A 21,423-nucleotide genomic window follows, 5' to 3' on the forward strand; every position below is an offset into this window, starting at 1 on the left:
ACATATGCATTAGCAAATGTTAGCGCCCATATTTATCAGTTTCCGTGTTTAGTGTTTTAAATTATATTTCACACTTTTAACAATACAGTGAATACCTTTTTTAAAGAAAAAAAACTGCTTGGGGCGCCTGGGTGGCTCAGTCCATTGAGCAACTAACTTCGGCTCAGGTCCTGATCTCACAGTTCATGGGTTCGAGCCCCATGTTGGGCTCTGTGCTGACGGCTCGGAGCCTGGAGCCTGCTTCGGATTCTGTCTCCCTCTCTCTCTGCCCCTCCCCCGCTCGTGCTCTGTCTCTCTCTCAAAAATAGTAAATATTTAAAAAAAAATTTTTTTTAATAAATAAATAGAAATTAAAAACTGCTTAAACAAATACAAGAACTGTAACCTTTACTCATATTCATCCCCATGGCCCAAACACACAGGAAATCACAGACCTTTTGACCGTAGAAAATCTGAATCAGCTGGAATGTGTTGATTCTGAGGAGTGTAACCCAGAGCGGACAATTAAAAACTGAAACTTCTCTACTAGTCTTATTTTCCTCATTTCATCTTTCCAGCTGCCTGGGTATTATTTTTTAACGACATGTATACATATGAAATTATAAGCAAATACATCACAAAATTAACACCCGCAACCTGAGAATGACCCAGGCTTACAAACTTGAACATTGCTTCTCAGTATCAGCGTCTACATGCTAACATCTAAGAGCTAACACCTTTGGTCCGTTTATTTCTCAGCCTGCATCAGGTTCCTTGGTTTGTATTAACAGAATTCCTTGCCTCACCAAATATATTCACAGGGGGTAAGTCTTTGTCCTCTATTTATTTACAGATTTTTTTTATTGGTTCTGTCACTGATCCATTTAGGTTAATAATGTAGAAACCCATGAATCCAAAATGACAAGAACCATTTCTTTGTATATTCCTAACATCGAACCGTAGGATCATCTGAAAAAAGAGGAAATAGGCTAGATTTCCCTTTGTGTTGGACCTCAGACTTCCAGACACGTAGCATTCATCGTGTAGGACTCCTACGCCACCAGCTGTCATCATCGGTCCGGGACTGGTCCACTTTGTCCTTTTCACCTCCATTTGTTCCTATGTTACTTCACCAATCTATTCATAGTAACTAAATAAGTATCTATGAATCTCAAAGAGCGAGGACAAAAGCCTTCAGTATTTCTATCATTTTTCTTGAGAATCAGTGCCTAATTAAATACACTTCTTCTTCATTAACCACCCTCATTGCGGTAATGGTGGGTTGATCAACATAATGTCTCATACAGCTTCGACTTTGTCACTGGGCCATAGTTGGCCTTTTCTCTTACATTAAAGACTTTGTAAACAATTCCAGTGACACCCTGAACAAACCCTCCAAACCAAGACAAGAAATTTGATGATTACGCACGTTGGACTTCACGCTCCCACACAAGAGGCTACCCTGGGGTGCCTAAAACATGATGGACGCTTAAATCGGCGCAGGTGTTTTCTTTCTGAGAAGCACAAAGCAAAGTAGGTATAAACAAGACTGAAACATGATGTCCACCGTTCTGCACATTCCACTTTACATCGAGTCAATCATTTGGAAATACACTAATTTAGAATAATGTTTATTATTTTATTAAAAAAGTGAGTAACCTCCTACTTGCTATAGACCCAGAATGAGAACTTCTCTATCACTGTTCACTAAAGAGGTGAGGCATGTGAACCATTCATTCTCCTTAATGGGATTCAGTATATTCAATACATTTGAATAGTTTCTATTGCCTCATCACGTATACTGAGTGCATATGTTCCACGCTCCTCATTTTGGCTTATTAATATTTGTACCTTGATTCTTGAATTGATCCATTGATAGTAAAACAATCAAAATTCAAGAAAACAGTCTAAGAAAACAGTCCCTTTATATTCCTAACATCAGTCCATAGAAGAATGTCAAGCGGAGGTAAGAGACTGTATTTCCTTTCCTGTTGGACCTCAGAGTTCCAGACATGTAGTATTCATCGTCCATGACTCCTACGCCACCAGCCGTCATCACTGGTCCATATCTCAGTCTCTTCCTCTTCATTTTCTGGATGTTATTTCATTAATGGCTGAATTCACTAATATTAATTTTTAAAACCCTAAGATTCACCACAAAAATGAATAAGGGACCTTGAATATTCCATATCTGCCCATAGATTCATCTATCATATTGATATCTCTCTCTCTCATTCATTAGTCTTAGTCTATCATAAATGGGTTCATAAACATAATACTTGGTAATACTTCCATATTCATCATCGGCCATGGCTAGCCTTTTGAATTCTATTCATTCTATCAACAATACAGTAAATACCCCCATTTTTAAAGCCTGTCACATGAAAACATGAACTTGACTACTCACGTTGGGCTATGCACACCTGGAACACAGGTGCAACCACAGGGACTGTGACCATGGAAGAATTCTTCGACCAGCTTGCGTATGTCCATCCTGGGGAATACAAAACAGAGTATGTGAAATATGAGACCTGATCTGAAACGATTCTTCTTTTCCACATTTCATTCATCCTATCATTTAGATATTTATTAATTTTCTTTCTGTTAACCAAAGGAACAACCTCAGATTCGAGACTGACCTAAAAACTCAAACTCTTACGTACGAGTTTTTATGACCCTTGGTCAAAGAGGTGACACTGTTGATACATTTATTCCTTAAGGGGCATCAGTGTTTTCAATCTGTAGTAACAATTCTTGCCTTACCACATACATTTACAGCTGGACAATGCTTCACTCTCTTTTTCTTTATCTATTTGTTTATATTTCACTAGTGGTTCTATTATTGATCCACTTATAATAATAAATCTAAATTGATAAAGACCAGGGAAAGAACATGATCTTTGTATATTTCTAGTACGTGTCTACAGGAGCACGTCCAAAAGGGGGATCTGACTAATTATGTCTTGTGTTGGACCTTAGTACTCCAGGCACATATTATTTACCATCCATATGCACGTGCCACCAGTTGCCATCAGTGGCTCTGGTTTGGATGTCTTTTTCTTCATTCACGTCTGCATTGCTATCAAATAAATCATTAAGCCGTTAATAATAATAAAATAAACACGTGATTCCCAAAATCCAAGAAGATCCTTCCCAATGTCTAAAATCTCTCCATAGCACCGGGGCGCCTGGGTGGCTCCATCGGTTAAGCATCTGACTTTGGCTCAAGTCACGATCTCACAGTTTGTGAGTTTGAGCCCCGCGGCGGGCTCTGTGCTGACAGCTCAGAGCCTGGAGCCGGCTTCGTATTCTGTGTCTTCCTCTCTCTGCCCTCCCTCCCTTGCACACGTGCTCGCTCTCTCGCTCTCTCTCTTTCTCAAAAATAAATAAAACATTAAAAATTTTTAAAAATAAAATAAAATCTCTCTGTAGAGTCATTTCCCATGTAGACTGATTCTATTTCATTAATTTCATTAACGGGCCTCTATGTTGCACTTCACTGATGAATCAATATCATGTTTTGTATCATATTTCTCACTGGGACACAGTTAACTTCTTCAAATTATGTTCCATACTTTTTAATAATTCAATGTATACCTTTTAACAAATGGCCCAATCTAAGATGACTTCTTTGACCGGTACGCACCTTGGTTGGTCTCTCTCCAACACTGAAGCAACATGTCGATCTTGATCAGAGCAGAAGCTAAAATCAGCCTGGGGTTCCATTCTGAATAGTACCAAGTAGAAAAGGCGATAACAAGATTAAGACATTCTTTCCATTGATCCATACTTCCACCATTCATATAGGTAGTCATTTAGTTATTTATCAACGTATGGTAACATTTCTTTTCCCTTCTTTTTTTTTTTTTTTAACGTTTATTTATTTTTGAGACAGAGAGAGACAGAGCATGAACGGGGGAGGGTCAGAGAGAGGGAGACACAGAATCTGAAACGGGCTCCAGGCTCTGAGCTGTCAGCACAGAGCCCGACGCGGGGCTTGAACTCACGGACCGCAAGATTATGACCTGAGCCGAAGTCGGCTGCTCAACCGACCGAGTCACCCAGGCCCCTCTTTTTCCTTCTATAAAATAAACATCAAATGTCTAAGTTTCTCAGTTTAATAATCAACTTTTCTTATAAAGGTCTCGCTTCTTAATTTAGGTAAAATTAGCTATTGAAAGTTACCAAACCATGAGGCACCTGGGTGGCTCAGTGGTTAAGCATCTGACTCTTGATTTTAGCTCAGGTCAAGATCTCACAGTTCATGAGATTGAGCCCCATGCCATCGGCATGGAACCTGCTCGGGATTCTCTCTCTCCCTCTCTCTGCCCTTCCCTTGCTCACGCTCTCTTTTTCTCTCAAAATAAATAATCTTTAAAAATGATAACAATAATAATAATAAAAAATAAAGTTAACAAAACAGCAGTACTTAGTATTTTCACAATATCGTGCAACCACCAACCACCTCTACCTAGTTTCAAAATACTTTCATGACTCCAAAATAAAATACCATATGCGTTAAGCAGTCTCTCCCTACTCCTCTGGGTCCCAGCCCCTGGCAACCACCAATCGGTATTCTCTCCCTGTGGATTCATGTGTTTGGGATATTTCATATAAGTGGAGTTGTGCACCACGTGACCCTCTCTGTCTGCCTTCTATCACTTAGCGTAATGTTTTCAAGGTATATCTGCATCACGGCACTGAAATTGTTTTTTATTTGAGTATAGTTGACACGCAACTTTACATTCGTTTCAGGGGCAGAACATGTGATCCAATTTCTTTCTACCTCACGCTGTGCTCACCCCAAGTGTAGCTACCGCACAAAACTACTACGGTATCATCGACTATATTCCTTTCATTCCCATGACTCCATAATTAACTATCACTGATCACTGTCTACGTCATCCTTAGTCAAAAATATAAAATAGGGGCGCCCGCATGGCTCAGTCGGTGAAGCATCCGATTCTCGATTTCAGCTCAGGTCATGAACTCACGATTCCTGAGATCGAGCCCCAGAGTCGGGCTCTGCACTGACATGGTGGAGCCTGCTTGGGATTCGCTCTCTCCCTCTCTCTCTGCCCCTCCGCAACTCGTGCTTTCTCTCTCTTTCTCTCTCTCTCTTTCTCTAAATTAATTAATTAATTAATTAAATACACTGAATCCATTTATTATCCATTCTAACTTACAGTAGTATTATTTCTATCACTAAATTCTACTCCTGAAACATATTACACTGTATGTTAACTAGCTAGAATTTAAATAAAAATTTGAGGGCCACCTGGGTGGCTCAGTCGGTTGGGCATCTGACTTTTGAATTCGGCTAAGGTCATGATCTCATGATTCATGAGTTCAAGCCCTGCATCAGGCCCCACCTGCCTGGGATTCTCTCTCTGTCCCTCCCCTGCTCACTCATGCGTGCTCTTTCTCTCCCCCTCTTCCTCTCTCTCTCTCTCCCTCTCTCAAAATAAATAAACATAAAGAAAGAAAGAAAGAAAGAAAGAAAGAAAGAAAGAAAGAAAGAAAAATTTGAAGAAAAACTACTATTTCTCCCACAACTTGTTTTTTTTTTATTTTATTTTTTTAACGTTTATTTATTTTTGAGACAGAGAGAGACAGAGCATGAACGGGGGAGGGTCAGAGAGAGAGGGAGACACAGAATCCGAAACAGGCTCCAGGCTCTGAGCAGTCAGCACAGAGCCCGACGCGGGGCTCGAACTCACATACCGTGAGATCGTGACCTGAGCCGAAGTCGGACGCTTAACCGACTGAGCCACCCAGGCGCCCCGGCCACAACTTGTTTTAATAATGAACAATACTTAACCTTCTTCATCTTTATTCGTTCATATATACATTTGTATAAAATGTTTATTTATTATAAAATTTATATTTTGTAATATTTCTAGAAACTCATGAATAAGAACAAAGTTGTTGTATATCCCTGACATCTGTCTATAGGAACACTTTGAGCAGAGGAAACTGACTAGATATTTTTGTGTTGGATGGACCTCAGACTTCCAGACACGTAGCAGTCATCGTATGTGACTCATACGCCACCAGCTGTCATCATGGGTCCACACTCAGGTCTCCTTTTCTTCATTCTCATTTGCATTTGCTTGATGTCAATTTATTAAGCCACTAGTAATAATAAAACGAGTATCTGGGAATCACAAAACTCAAGGACAAGATCCTTAAGTATCCCTAGCATCTGCCTATTGAATCTTTACAGTTATTTCACTAATGATCCTCATTGTGGACAATATCGATTAGTTAACATGTTTCATGACAATGCCATATTTGCCATTGAGCTGTGTTTGGACTTCCTCAAATTTTTAATATGACACTGAATATCCTGTACAAACCACCTAAACTAGGAGGAGAATCTGACTGTCACTCACATTGGTCTCCATCCTCTTACACGCAAGGGGCATCCATGGAGCATCCGATCACGGCCAAACACCCCAGTGAGTTCAAGTGCATCCATGCTGAGGAATAATACAAAGCAGAACAGAAAACAACGAGACTGAGATACTCTCTATCGACCCACACATCCTATCTACATTCAGTGAGTCCTTTAGGAATACAGTGAATTGGGATCGTATTTGTTATTTTTCTCTTAAAAAATGAACAATATCAAGTCTAACACTAACACAGAATAGGAACTTTGGCTGTTCTTTGTGGTCTCTGTATCATTCTTAGCCAAAGAGTAAGACATATGAACCACTTACATTTTCTCAATGAACTGCAGTGTTTTCTGTATATGTTAATGGCTTTTATCGCCCCACCATGTATATTAAGAGCAAACTTGCTTCACTCTCTTCATTTCAACTTATTTATACTTGTATACTGATTACCTCTTTGGGCTATTTTGTACAGCAAAATCAAAACTCATAAACACAAAACAAGAAAATTATTCTTTTCTTTTCCTAATATTTGTCTATGATATCATGGCAAAAAGAGGCAAGAGATGATCTTTCTTTTTATTGGACCTCAGAGTTTCAGACACGTAATATTCATCATCCATGACTCATACGCCACCAACTATCATCATTGGTCCAGATCTGGGCCTCCTTCCTCCTCATTCTCATCTGCATAAGGTAACTGACCAATTCATGAATTCACTAATATTAACTCTTAAAATGCCATGATTCACAAACACCCAAGGATAAGAGCAATGAATATTCTATAGCTGCCTGTAGGGTCATCTGCCACATTGATATATCTATTTCGCGAATGATCATCAAAGTTCCATATGCGGACTAATACTTATCACACAGCAGATAAACCCCATATTTATCATGCATGATGGCTGGCATTTCTTATTATATTTCACACTTTTAATAATACAGTGAGTGCCTGAAAATAAATTCACAAAGACATGAACTTTAACTCTTACTCACGTTGGCCTCTACGCTCATTAGACAAGGCACCCACAGAGCTCGTGACCATGAAAGATGCTTCAACCCAACTTCACGCATGTACCTATTCTGAGGAGTACAGAGCAAAGAAGATGATAAAGGAAATTGAGGACTTCTCTAAACGGTCCTGGTTTCCTCATTTCATTTATTCATTCATAAAGGTATTTCTTACTTTTCCTAATTTATACACATATAACAAACAAATATAAATGTAATGTTATGATCCTTAGAAAAAGGGGTAACACCCTTGATCCGTTTATCTCTTAACCTCTATCCGTTTCTTCAGTTTACATTAATAGTAGTTCCTGCCTCACTACATATATATCCATGGTTGATAAGACTTCTTCCATGGTTTTATTTAGTTATAGATTTATTTATTGGTTCTATCATTGATCCATTCACTTATATTAATAATACAGAAATTCACGGATCCGTGATTACTAGAGCAATAACCTTGTATATTCCTAACATCAATCGTGTTGGACCTCAGACTTCCAGACACGTAGCAGTCATCGTATATGACTCATACGCCACCAGCTGTCATCATTGGTCCACGCTTGGATCCCTTCTTCTTTATTCGCATATACATTTTTTAAAAATTAACTCATCAGTTCACTACGGTAATTAAGTAACTAACTATGAATCACAAAAGCCCAAGGACAAGGGCCTTCGGTATCCCTATCATTTTTCTTTAGAATCATTGCCTCATTAAAATGCCTCTCATTATTCATCCTCATTGTTGTACAAGTAGATTAATCAACATCATGTTTCATAAACTTCCAATTTCATGACTGGGTCATGACTGGTCTTTTCTCTTATATTGAATACTTGTTTTTAAATATTACAGAGAATCCCCTAAAGAAACCACCCAAAGTGAGATGAAAACATTGACTATTACTCACGTTGGTTTCCATGTTCCTACAGGCATACTATTTAAACCACCTTGGCTGTGTCCATTCTAAAAAGTAGAAAGCAGAGTAGATAATAACATGATTGATACATTTTCTCTATTGATCCTTGTGTCTACAGTTCATTACCCGGTAATTAAGCTGTATATTAATTTGGGGTAATATGCATTTTACTTTTTATCGAGAAAAACATTGAGCTTTCCATTAACCCAGAACAAGAATATTGGCCATTGTTTATATTATCTATAACATTGTTATCTAGAGGTAACACCTTGAACTATTTCTCTCTGATTCTTGCCTTACGACATTTTTCATAACTGTACAATGCTTCACCCCTTCATCTGCTTTTATATATATTTGTATATTGATCTTTTTGTTGATTCACTTACTACAATAGAATCAAAATTCATGAACATAAGCACCCCCAAACGAGATCTTTGTGAAATCCTAAAATTGTCTATAGGATCATTTCCAACAGAGATAATCAACTAGATTTCGTTTTATGCTGGACCTCAGAGTTCCAGACACGTAATCATCAACCGTGAGTCATAAGCCACCAGCCATCATCATTGGTCCACCCTTGGTCTTTTTTTCCATTTTTATCTACCTTTGTTTATTAATTAATTCATCAAATAATAAATAATAAAATAAATACCTATAAGTAAAAAAAAGAAAAAAAAACCCCTAGACTACAGGCCTTGAATAGTCCTACATCTGTCCATACAATCATTTACTATATCAATATATGTTCTTGATTAATCACCCTCAAAGTTTCATATGGGGATTAATCAATATAATGCAATGCAATATCAATTCCATATTTATCAATGGACCATGGGTGGCTTTCTTTTATTATATTTCATAACTTTCAAATACAAAGTATATACCCATAAAAACTCACATTTCTATACACCAAACACACAGAGACAAGCAGACGCCTTGCGACCATGGAAGAATCCTTAAATTAGCTCCAGGGCATCCACTCTGAGAAGTGCAAAACACAGAAGGTGATATAAAAAACAAACAAACAAACAAACAAAAAAACCTTAGACCTTATTTTCTTTGGCTTTGCATTCCACGTTTCATTTACTCAACCACTTAGGTATTTCTTAACTTACATATTTTACAACCCTTTCCTTATTCATGTTTATTTGTATTTGATTATTGATTCTTTCACTTCTCTATACTAAAAGAATTAAAAATCCACGAATACAAGGAACAAGAACATGATCCTTGTCTGTTACTAACACCTGTCAATATGGTCACTTGCAACAGAGAAAAGAGACAGATTTCTTATTTTGTTGGACCTCAGAGTTCCCGACACGTAGTATTCATCATCCATGACTCCTACGCCACCAGTGGTCATCATTGGTCCAGAACTGGCCCTCTTTTTCTTCACTCGCTTCTACATTTATCAGTGATTATCAATAAATCAATAAGTATAAAATATCTATGAATCAAAAACACTTGAAAATAAGACCCCCAAGTATCCCTAACATCTGTCCATAGAATCACTACCACCTCCTTGAATATATATTTTATCAATCATCTACCCTGTTGCAAACACTGGTTAATCAATATAATGTCTCATGTCAATTTCATATTTATCATGGGGCTGGCCTTTTTTATATATTTAAATATTTTTAATATTACAGTCAACATGCTAAACAAATCAGCAAAAATAAGATAAGAACTTTGTACTCACACTGGTCTCCATCTCCTACATATAGAGCCTGTAACCGTGGCAGATGGCTTTCATCACCTTGGTGTGCCCGCTCTGAGAAGTACAAAGCAGACAGAACAGAAAAACAAACCAAAAAAAAAAAACAACTGAGACACAATCTCTCCACCTCTCTATGCAATCCTTGCATTTAACCTCTTATTTAGTGAGTAATTTAGGTATTAATTATTCGGTGGTAATATGTATTAATATTTCTCTTAAGAAAGTGAATATCAGGGGTGCCTGGGTGGCTCAGTCAGTTGGGCGGCCGACTTCGGCTCGGGTCACGATCTCACACTCGTGAGTTCAAGCTCCGCGTGGGCTCTGACAGCTCAGAGCCTGGATCCTGCTCCGGATCCTGTGTCTCCCTGTCTCTCTGCCCCTCCCCCACTCACACTCTGTCTCTCAAAAATAAATAAACATTTAAAAAAAAAAAAAAGGCGAACGTCAAATTTGACACTGAGCCAGAACAGGAACAATGATGGTTATTTGTACTTCCTGTATAATCATTAGCCAAAGAAGTAACACCTTTGAACCATGTCTTCTTAAGCAGCTCAGTGTTTTCAACATATATTAATAGATTCTCTTACTTCATGACACATCTTCATAATTCGCCAATGTTTTACTTATTCGTATTTATTTCTATTTGTTTATTGGCTAGTTATAATTTTAATATAGCCCATAATAATAACAGAACCAGAATCCGTGTGCACAGAGGCCAAGAACATGATCCTTGTATATTCTTAACATCTGCCTATAGGATCATTTCCAAAAGAGGCAGTAGACTCGATTTCCCTCTGCGTTGGACCTCAGAGTTCCAGACACGTATCATTCATCATGCGTGATTCATACGGCACCGGCCTCATCATTCGATCCAAGCTTGGGCCTCTTTTTCTTCACTGCCATCAATATTTATTAACTAATTTACCAATTCCCTGGTGATAATAAAACAGATACCTATGAATTAAAAAAATAGGGGCGCCTGGGTGGCGCAGTCGGTTAAGCGTCCGACTTCAGCCAGGTCACGATCTCGTGGTCTGTGAGTTCGAGCCCCGCGTCAGGCTCTGGGCTGATGGCTCGGAGCCTGGAGCCTGTTTCCGATTCTGTGTCTCCCTCTCTCTCTGCCCCTCCCCCATTCATGCTCTGTCTCTCTCTGTCCCAAAAATAAATAAAAAACGTTGAATTAAAAAAATAAATAAAAAGAACTAAATGTCCCTTCCATCCGCCCTATACAATCAAATGTCCTTCCATCCGCCTATACAATCACTTACCACATCAGTATATTTCTTATATTAATTATCTTCAATGTGTCGTACATGGTTGATCGACACAATGTCTCATATAATAGCATATATATACCCAATATCATGGGGCCTCAGTTGGCTTTCTCTGCTCATACAAAATACATCTTATTAAGGCACTTTTTAAAAAGTAACCATTCAAACTAAAACCCCCGTAACCATTACTCACATTAGTGTCTGTGTTCCTGACAATGGAGGCAGCCACAGAGAATCAGCTTAACTGCATCCATTCTGAGGAGTACAAAGCAGGAGAAATGATTTTAAAAATTGAGACAGTCTCTCCGTTCAGCCTTGTTTCACACTTCATTCACTCATTCGTTTGATTATTATTTTTTCATCATATTTACACATTCTCCCCTTAACAAAATGAACAACCTCACCCATGAGACTGGTCTGTAACAACAAAAGTGACCGTGATTAATCAGTGCCTGTATGATCCTTGCACAGAGATAACCCAGTTGGTCCATTAATTCTTAATGGACTTCTGTGATTTCAATTCATATTCATAGTATTTCTTGCCTCACCACATTTTTTTTTGGAGTTTAACAATGCTTCTTCTTTTTATATTTACTGATTTATATATTTCTTTATGGTTCTATCATTGATCCATTTATAAATATGAAATCAAAACTATGTACATGTAGGAAAAGAACGAAATCCTGTGTACTCCTTACATCTGTCCACGGAAGTATTTCCAACAGAAGGAACACACTATATTTCTTATTGGTTGGACCTCAGAGTTTCAGACACGTAATATTCATCATCCGTGATTCATACGCCACCAGTGGTCATCATTGGTCCAGAACTGGCCCTCTTCTTCTCCACTCGTTTCCACATTTGCTTATTGATTAATTCCTCATTTCATTAATAATTAAGTAAATAACTCTGAATCGCAAAACCTTAAGAATAATAGTCTTAAGTATCTGGAATATCTACCTACAGGATCATTTACCACATTGATGATATCTCTCATTAATCATTCTGAATTTTGCCATCGTCAACACACTGCTCGTGGCAATGCCGTATTTACACTAGTCCATGGTTGGCCTTCTTGGATCTTTAAAAGCCTCTCAGACCAAGACCGAGACTTTGACGATACTCACACTGGTCTCTATGCTCCTAGGCAACAAACAGCTCATGACCATGGAGATGCTTCAACTGGCCTGGCACATCCATTCTGAGAGTACAAAAACAGATGATAAAAAGACTGAAATATTCTCTCCATCCATTATCCTTATATGCCTCCTTGCATTTAACTTGTCATTTAGATATGTATTAAACTGTGATGCTTTCTTTCTTGAGATAACGAACAACGTTGAACAAGGCCCTGACCAAACAAGAAAATGGGCTATTATTTACACCGTGCATATATTAACCTTAGCCAAAGAGATAATACCTTTAGGACATTTATTTCTTAATGGAATTCAGTGTTTTCAATATATAAATATTATTTCTGATGTTGCCATATATTTTCATAACTGGACAAGGCTTCACTTTCTTGCTTTATTTATAGACTCGTTTGATTCTTTTTGTTGATCCCTTCACAATAATAGAATCAAATTCCATGAACACACAAAGAACAAGAACCTTAAATATTCTTAACATCTGTCCATTGGATCATTTCCAATAGAAGGTATAGACCAGATTTCGTATCGTGCTGGACCTCAGAGTTCCAGTTACATAGTACCCATCATCCAGGACTCATACTCCACCAATCATCATCATTGGTCCAGGATTGGCCTTCACTATGTTCAGTCATATGTACATGTCTAAATGATTAATTCATCAATTCCCTAGTAATAATAAAATGCCTAAAGGTCATGTAAACTTGAGACAAGATCCTTGAATATCTCTAACATTTCTGTATAGAATTACATCCCCCCGACCTCCCTGATATATATCTTTCACTAGTTGTCCACAATGTTTCCTGTATAGATTAATATGATACATCATATTAACCCCATTTTACTATTTCACTGTGACCAAACTATGCCTCTGTAAATAAAGGGAGTTTTAAATCAACTGTGACTCAAAATTCAAATTGAATAATACGTTTTCCATTCATTAATTGAATAATTAACTGTGAAAATGAATAAAATCGTTTTGCTTTCTTCTCAATTGACCACAGATGTGCTGAACTGGCCCACACATGACCTTCATTCATTTTATTAGTATATGTAGCCATTTATTCCCTTTCAATAACGGAGTTAACACCCATGACAAACCACCAAACCAAAAGCAATTACCTTGACTGTTACTTACATGTTTCTATACTCCATAATCGATTCATCGTTCATCCATTCTGTAGAGTATAAAGCAAATATGAAAATAAAAAGGTTCAATTATGTAGATGATAGGTGGACCGATAGATACAGAACAGTCTAGATTCCAATATTTTAATTGAGTTCAAGTCAACAATAAATGATTAGAAATAAACCTTAGTGCTCATTATGTATTAAAACTCTGAATAGCATATTTATTGCTTGATTGATTCAAGCATTAAATTTAACTGATATAATGAATGCCTTGGAAACCAACACCAGTTAAAAATAATAAGAACCACGACAACCACGACAATAAGAACTCCTATCTGTTTCTACGCCCCCTACTCAGCTAGGCAAGAGCTATATCTTTCTTCTAAATGAATCTTGCTTGGAAAGAACTATATTAATCTGAATCCTAGATTCAGGCACATTCTCAGCAATTGCCCACGCTTGTCCCACCTTTCTATAGGTATGTATTAACATAGTCACATATGGAGTCACTTATCTTGTGCTGTTTTAAAGAAATTGCACCAAGCCACAAAAAGAAAATCAATCTAAGCATATTCACCATTCCCAAAACTTAAGAGCATAAGTCTTATTTTATCTGGAGAGCAGTTTGGTAGAACTGGATTAATCACTCTCCTTGTTCCAGAACACATGCTCCTCATGGTCCATGCTTTGTCTTCTTTCAACTAATTGATGGATATATTTACTTGTTCTTTTATTCATTTTTAATAATATCATTAATATTTGTGAATCCACAGAAACAAGACAATATTAATGCCTGTCCATATGCTCCTTAGGCACAGAAAAAAGATCAGATGATTTTTTTCCTGTTTTTTTTTTTTAATTAAAAACATAGTGAAGATCGTTGGATTAATTGTAACTGGCCATGTGACACATTCTCAACAAAAGTCCATGTGTAAGCCCTCTTTCAATTACGTAGTTATTTAATTGATAATTAATTTTAAGTAAATGTTTTGCTCTTCTCTTAGTAAAACAAAAAACAACAAGCCAACCCAGCAAAACAACATGGGTTCTTACATCCATTTATCTAAATTCTCTTTACCCAAAAGGGTCAGCTTTAATCCGTTTATTTTACTGGAATGCAGTGCTTCAGAAATTTATTAACATTGATTTTTATATTATATATATTACATTACATACTCTCATATTTGGACCAGAAATAACCCATTTTGTCTTTATTCATTTATTTGTTTCTTGATTTATTCATGCATTGATTTACTGAAAATACAATACTTAAAAGCCCAAGAGCAAACTCCTGAGTATTTTTAACTCCTAGAATAAACTCATTTCCCATAGAGACCAAAGAGAGGAATCTTCTTGTAATGGACCTCAGAGTTATAGGGTTTAATCAAAATCCTTGATTTCAGACACCCCAGGGTACTCATCATTGATCCATTTTTTTCTTCATTTATACCTTTGTTTATTGATCCATTCATTGATCCATCAACATTGATTCATCAACAGTAATAAAATCAATGTCCATGACTTTAAAAAAAAAAAAAAAAAACAAGAACAAGATCCTTGGATATGACCAAGGTCTATTTACAGACTCTTCTCCCATAAACTAAAAATATCCTTAGTAGTGGCCCTCAGTGAGGTATGTATGGATCAGTTAACATCCTTGCGTCCTATTCCAACCGTCTGCCATCTTTCTGTGTACTCCTTCACTAAGGAGCTACCCAATAGCACTTTGCATCAGAATACGAATGTGCTATGTTTCATTCTCTAATATGGTCATTATAAGCCACATGTAGCTACTGAGTACTTGAAATGGGGCTAGTGCAACTGAAGAGCTGAATTTAAAATTCACTGGACTTTAATTATTTTAGATTTAAATAGCCACATGTGGCTCGGGACAACCACGTTCAACAGTGCAGTCTTAGATTTTAGTACCGGATACAAGTTGAAGCCAGATGCAGTGCAAAAATAAGATGGATTATGAATCTACTTTGAAAATGAATAAAATGTCTCCTGTCTTATTTTTAACCCCAATTGTACTGAATCAGATTAATCATAATCTTCGCTTCGTAGCACATTCATATCACTGATTTCTCTATGACTTCATTTAAATAATTCAGTGAACACTAATGAAAAATTCACCCCAATTGACAAGATCCTTTGCCTCTTCTTTACTTTAGTCATTAGGTTCCTTACCCAGAAAGATAACAGCCAAGATCTTCATCAGTAGAGACTGGTTAAATCAGCCATGGTCTCCATTCTGGAGTCAAGTGTCAATATTCGAAAGAATGAACAGTCCAGATTTAGATTGATTTAAAGGACAACAGTTGTGTGGTACAAAATTAATCAGGAAGCTGATTCACTTCTCACTGTCATCACTGATCCAAGAACATCACTCCTTTTTAATTTGCTGATTTAACTATAAATTTTAAATAATACAATGAACACTGTTGAGTTCATCACATAAAAATAAAAACTATTGCATATATCTGTCTACACACCCCTTATCCATATAGGCAAGAGCCTAGACAATCCCTTTTTTGAAGAACTCAATTTGTGTAGAAATAGATGATTTAATAGATTACATTTGTGACTCATGGCATATTGTCACCAAGATCTATGCTTTCACCCTACTCATGTTAATTCAATTGTTCATTGTTCTATTTATTCATTTATGGAATGCCTTGTGGAATAGTTGATCATACATTCAAGGATACTAACACACACACCTATACACACACACACACACAAACAAAATGGTAAATCCATGAACAACCCAGAATAGAAATGCTCTTCATGTACAAGTGTCTACACGCCCATAACCAAGTTAGGAAGAGAGGATCAGAAGTACAGGTAAGGATTATTTTTGCTTCTTACTGGGCCACATTTTGACCCCTTTTAAAAACTGTGATTAGCATTTAATCTACTCAAATGTAGCAATTCATCAATATCTGGAAATTAACTAATATTAGACAGGAAACTTGAACAGCTTTGTTTTGTCTCCACGTGTCTACTACATTAGCCACAGAACTTTAAACATGAGATCGTTTTCCTTGTTTTTAATAAAACTCAATGAACAGAGGTACATTAATAATAACTCTGTTCATAAGGCACATTCTAATATGAACTATGCTCATTCTTTTTCCAATTAAACATTTAATGAATTATTTATGTATGCAATTTTTCCTTTTCTAAATACAAACAACCAACCAGCAAGCAACCACCTAAATCAAAGATGCTGAATCTTACATGCATCTGTCTACCCACTCCTTCCAAAAAAGGGGGCAACAGCCCTTACAAATAGATTTCACTGGAATTCAATGCCTCAGAAACGTGTAATAATCCCAGTTTCATTACCTACTCTCATAATTGGCCTATACCCAGGTTTCTTTATATTTACTCATTTATATATTTCTTCATGTATTCACTCATGATTTACTTACAAGAATTCAAGCTATTCCCATAAAGTGTGTATACCCATGATCAAGGTATTTGAACATTCAGAAATTCTGCTCTAAGCTCATTTCCATAGAGGAAAATATGAGGCCACTTTTAAATAACGGACCTCAGAGTCACAGATGGCTTTAATCAAAGTTTTTGATTCAGACACCCTCCAATCTCATCATTGGTCCAGACTTGGCACTCTTTTTCTTCATTCATTTCTATCTTCATTTTCCCAGGAATTACCAACTCCTGGAACAAGATACTTGATAGTACTATGATCAGTCTCTAGACCAATTTCCCACAGAGCTTTTAGCCTAGATCTTAGTGTGAACCTTGCTTTGTATCAATACCATCATTAAAAATGCCCCAGGATTGGGCCATGTTTTAATTTGTCCAACTTTAAGCGCTGTGTAATTAACAACAAAAAACCACAATGGTTTTTCTAGAACACACACAATATGCTCCACCTTCTGAGAGCTTCCTTCTTCTAAACAGTTAATATAGCCTGGATCTCTCTCAAAATGGTAACGCTTAAATCAACTGTGTTTAGAAACAATACGGAATAGCAAACAGTTCCAAAAATCAAGTACATGCCTTCCATCTTTAAAAACAAAAAATGCATCTCAGTTGTGCTGAAATGGGTTACTTCTACTCCTTGGCCCAGAACACATTCCCACCATTGGTCCTTACTTGGCGTTCTCAGATTTCATTTTCGTGTATATAGCCTTTTGTTCTATTCAACTACCTTAGTGACCACACATGAACAAACCATACAAACCAAGCACAAACTTTGGTTGTTATTTGCCCCTTACCCACAGAGGTAACAGTCAAGAGCTTCTTCATTGGACAATGGCTGAATCCAATGTGGAGTATTCGTTCAGGAGGATAAGATAGATTTTTTTAAAGAATAAAAAGTATACATTTAGATTTTAAATAGAAATTGGTTCTGCATTAGTAGATTAATCATAAATATTGGTTTGTGCCACATTTTCATCAATACAACAGGATCATCCTTTGCCCCTACTGACTTATTCAATTTTTAGTACGAATTAATACACTGAAGACCTTTTATAATCTTCTGCCCAACACTAAAAGAACTATAACTATTATGGATATCTGTCTATATAACCTACCAAATAGTAAAAAGTCCACAGAGTCATTCAGTGAGAAAACGTTAGCAAAATGGGTTGAATTTAAATTCCTCTTTCATGAAACGATCTGACCAATGAGCCGTACTGTACTTTAATTCTTGTGTTTTTCGATTAATCTATGTACTCACTTTTTACATAACTCTGAGGATAATTTAATTAGATCCTCTTTTTTTTTCCTACAAAAAACACAAAGTGGTAGAGCCATCAACCACCCAAAACTAAATACTACTACATACAACTTTCTATCTCAGCCCTGTCTGCACTGGTAGAACTTGCTGCAGTGATGGAAACATTCTCTATTAACACTACTCAGTGTGGTAGCCACTGGCCACACAGGGCTTGCAATGTGACTAGCGTTGCTGAGGAACTGAGTTTTTATTTTTCATTCATTTGGATTTAAGTGTTAACAGCAAGATGTACTTTAGAGAGTGGGTTTATATGATCCTTCCCCAAAGAAGGAGGGGCCCGTGGACTTGAAGAGGGTAAAACAGAGTCAGTTATGCTCCTTTATACATTATATATGCTCCTCACTGACCTATGATTTATGTTCTTTTAGATAATAGATGGTGATGTAAAATCATTCTTTTACTCACTAATAACAATGGCACCAATAATGGTGAGCCCTAAGGATACTTCCCAAGAAGGCTGAGTGATACTAAATGTATCCATTGGCTTTTCACTCACAGAAATCATCAACAAAACACATTTACTTTTTTTTTAATAAAAACCAATGAACACAATTACTATATTCACCTTCTTGGTGTTCATGCTTAGACCTTTTCTAAGTTTCAACAGTTATTTAATAATGTCTTTTATTTTTTATTATTGATTGTATTAAATTATTGCTTATTAAAACTAATTTTACACTAATGGGTTTATCATGATTTGCTCTATTACAGTGGAATACATGTATTATATTATGTATTGCTGATTGCTATGTAATCATATGAGTTTTTTGTCCCTTTTTAAAATGAGATAGGCCACCAACTCACTGCCACTTCAGCACAACAACACTGATGTCCACAAATATCTATCTATACATTCCCAAAGGAGGAGCAGCCTTATACCATTTTATTTTAACTCCAAATTCCAAAAAGCTATATTAACAGTAATCTTTGGTTCATTAGCTCCTCTCATAATTAAATAAGGTACAACCCATCTCTTCACTTATACTTTACTCATTCGTGCATCGATTAACTTATAATAATACAATCCCTATTTGTGAACAACAACAAAAAAAATCAAGAACAAGATTCTTGACTATTTCTAACTTCCTCTATAAGCACATTTCCCATAGATGCAATGGACCTCAGAGTTACAGACTGGGTTTAATCAAAACTTTTATTCAGATGCCTCACGCACACTCATCATTGATCCAGACTTGGTATTCTGTGCCTTCACTTAATATATTGTTCTTGACTTATTATTCCTTGACTCATTAATAATATGGTCATATATTATTATATAATATAATATAATATATATAATATATATAATATATATAATTTTATATAATAAAAAAATGGTCAACGTGCAAGAGTTAGGAAAATAAGACCAACATCCTTGAAGAGATGAAGTCCATGAAAGTTTACTTCCTACAGAGCTACAGGACTAGTTCTCCTTGTGCCATGCACCGCAGCATTGCCAATATGAATCAATCCAACTCTTGGCATCATCCTAATTCCATTAGTCATTGGTCCCTGCTGGGGCCTCTTTCATTTAACATCCATACTTCAAAGGTGGTGCAGTGAACTGCCATTCTGTACCACAACTAAGGAAAAGGCAACATTTTCCATTTTCCTATGGTTCCCCGCCCTTGCCGGGTCCACAGTCTATAATAATATCAACCAGTGGAGAAGTGTTTGAATCCACCGTGGAACAAAAATGAAATGGAATATTAAAATGTTTTGAAAATTGCTAACATGCCTTTCATCCTTTGTCCTAATGAATTCAGTAATGGCTGGAATGGATTAATCGTAATTCTGAATTCATAAACACCTTTTCGTCTTTGATCAATGCAAGATCACCTTTGAATTGTCCATGTATATGGCCACTTACTCTTTCCAAACATCTCAATGAATACCCATGACTAAGCCCCGCAAGCAATACATGAACATTGATTATTGCTTACACTTATCTCTTCTGTCTTTCCCAAAGAGGTAAAAGGCAAGATCTTTTGATTTGACTTGATCAATAATCAAATCTGGTAGAGTGTGTTCATTCTGAGGAGTAAAAAGCAAACTTTAAAAAGAATCAGTCTACATTTAACTATCCTAAATGATCAAAAATCCAGTAACCATAAACCTGAGTTTGCATACTTTCCTAAACATTGGAAAGACAGAGCTCTACTTAATATTTACTAATTTGTGGAATTTTTTTTTATTTTAAATAATACAATGACCACCACTGAACCTAGCAGTAAACAGAAAAAAAATTATCAGGAATATCTGTCTGTACTTGCCACCCATGTAGGTAAGAGCCAAGATCATCTTTTTTGTTGAAATTTATAAATAATCCAGTGAAGAAATGGGCAGAACACACGAGCAGACACTTCTCTAAAGAAGACACCCAGATGGCCAACAGCCACATGCAAAGATGCTCAATGTCACTCCTCATCATGGAAATACAAATCAAAACCACACTGAGGTATCACCTCATGCCAGTCAGAGTGGCTACAATGAACAAATCAGGAGACCATAGATGCTGGAGAGGATGTGGAGAAACGGGAACCCTCTTGCACTGTTGGTGGGAATGCAAACTGGGGCAGCCGCTCTGGAAAACAGTGTGGAGGTTCCTCAAAAAATTAAAAATAGATCTACCTTATGACTCAGTAATAGCACTGCTAGGAATTTACCCTAGGGATACAGGAGTGCTGATGCATAGGGGCACTTGTACCCCAATGTTTATAGCAGCACTCTCAACAATAGCCAAATTATGGAAAGAGCCTAAATGTCCATCAACTGATGAATGGATAAACAAGATGTGGTTGATATACACAATGGAATACTATGTGGCAATGAGAAAGAATGAAATATGGCCTTTGTCGCAACGTGGATGGAACTGGAGAGTGTTATGCTAAGTGAAATAAGTCATACAGAGAAAGACAGATACCATATGTTTTCACTCTTATGTGGATCCTGAGAAACTTAACAGAAGACCATGGGGGATGGGGAAGGAAAAAAAAAAGTTAGAGATGGAGGGAGCCAAACCATAAGAGACTCTTAAAAACTGAGAACAAACTGAGGGTTGATGGGGG

At 36.8% G+C, this 21,423-nt stretch overlaps 1 long non-coding RNA gene and 13 other non-coding genes across 21 annotated transcripts in view; all 14 read right to left on the reverse strand.

Moving 5' to 3' along the window:
- The window catches only part of LOC125909164 (uncharacterized), a 42,563-nt gene continuing 21,140 nt past the window's right edge, over positions 1–21,423 (reverse strand). For 3 of the 8 annotated variants that reach the window (XR_007453575.1, XR_007453574.1, XR_007453568.1), the window contains 6 exons: positions 13,586–13,625; positions 11,493–12,500; positions 8,297–10,079; positions 2,387–7,463; positions 1,409–1,493; positions 1–477 (listed from right to left, as the gene is read on the reverse strand). This is a non-coding gene — a long non-coding RNA (uncharacterized LOC125909164). The remainder of the gene's footprint in view (positions 478–1,408; positions 1,494–2,386; positions 7,464–8,296; positions 10,080–11,492; positions 12,501–13,585; positions 13,626–21,423) is intronic. The other 5 variants (XR_007453572.1, XR_007453570.1, XR_007453571.1 and 2 more) reach the window with 5 other exon arrangements.
- On the reverse strand, positions 986–1,060 carry LOC125910566 (small nucleolar RNA SNORD113/SNORD114 family). The gene has a single exon (XR_007454065.1). It is a non-coding gene; the product is annotated as a small nucleolar RNA SNORD113/SNORD114 family (small nucleolar RNA).
- On the reverse strand, positions 1,971–2,045 carry LOC125910557 (small nucleolar RNA SNORD113/SNORD114 family). The gene has a single exon (XR_007454056.1). It is a non-coding gene; the product is annotated as a small nucleolar RNA SNORD113/SNORD114 family (small nucleolar RNA).
- On the reverse strand, positions 5,979–6,053 carry LOC125910563 (small nucleolar RNA SNORD113/SNORD114 family). Its single transcript, XR_007454062.1, has one exon. It is a non-coding gene; the product is annotated as a small nucleolar RNA SNORD113/SNORD114 family (small nucleolar RNA).
- On the reverse strand, positions 6,960–7,034 carry LOC125910551 (small nucleolar RNA SNORD113/SNORD114 family). The gene has a single exon (XR_007454051.1). It is a non-coding gene; the product is annotated as a small nucleolar RNA SNORD113/SNORD114 family (small nucleolar RNA).
- On the reverse strand, positions 7,874–7,948 carry LOC125910549 (small nucleolar RNA SNORD113/SNORD114 family). The gene has a single exon (XR_007454049.1). It is a non-coding gene; the product is annotated as a small nucleolar RNA SNORD113/SNORD114 family (small nucleolar RNA).
- On the reverse strand, positions 8,808–8,879 carry LOC125910571 (small nucleolar RNA SNORD113/SNORD114 family). The gene has a single exon (XR_007454070.1). It is a non-coding gene; the product is annotated as a small nucleolar RNA SNORD113/SNORD114 family (small nucleolar RNA).
- Positions 9,604–9,678, reverse strand: LOC125910553 (small nucleolar RNA SNORD113/SNORD114 family). The gene has a single exon (XR_007454052.1). It is a non-coding gene; the product is annotated as a small nucleolar RNA SNORD113/SNORD114 family (small nucleolar RNA).
- Positions 10,825–10,899, reverse strand: LOC125910579 (small nucleolar RNA SNORD113/SNORD114 family). Its single transcript, XR_007454076.1, has one exon. It is a non-coding gene; the product is annotated as a small nucleolar RNA SNORD113/SNORD114 family (small nucleolar RNA).
- LOC125910548 (small nucleolar RNA SNORD113/SNORD114 family) lies at positions 12,051–12,125 on the reverse strand. Its single transcript, XR_007454048.1, has one exon. It is a non-coding gene; the product is annotated as a small nucleolar RNA SNORD113/SNORD114 family (small nucleolar RNA).
- On the reverse strand, positions 12,981–13,055 carry LOC125910569 (small nucleolar RNA SNORD113/SNORD114 family). Its single transcript, XR_007454068.1, has one exon. It is a non-coding gene; the product is annotated as a small nucleolar RNA SNORD113/SNORD114 family (small nucleolar RNA).
- Positions 14,937–15,009, reverse strand: LOC125910589 (small nucleolar RNA SNORD113/SNORD114 family). The gene has a single exon (XR_007454086.1). It is a non-coding gene; the product is annotated as a small nucleolar RNA SNORD113/SNORD114 family (small nucleolar RNA).
- Positions 17,132–17,205, reverse strand: LOC125910584 (small nucleolar RNA SNORD113/SNORD114 family). The gene has a single exon (XR_007454081.1). It is a non-coding gene; the product is annotated as a small nucleolar RNA SNORD113/SNORD114 family (small nucleolar RNA).
- On the reverse strand, positions 19,470–19,545 carry LOC125910597 (small nucleolar RNA SNORD113/SNORD114 family). The gene has a single exon (XR_007454094.1). It is a non-coding gene; the product is annotated as a small nucleolar RNA SNORD113/SNORD114 family (small nucleolar RNA).

The sequence above is a fragment of the Panthera uncia genome, assembly GCF_023721935.1.
Source record: "Panthera uncia isolate 11264 chromosome B3 unlocalized genomic scaffold, Puncia_PCG_1.0 HiC_scaffold_1, whole genome shotgun sequence".
In the NCBI taxonomy this organism is placed as follows: Eukaryota; Metazoa; Chordata; class Mammalia; order Carnivora; family Felidae; genus Panthera; species Panthera uncia.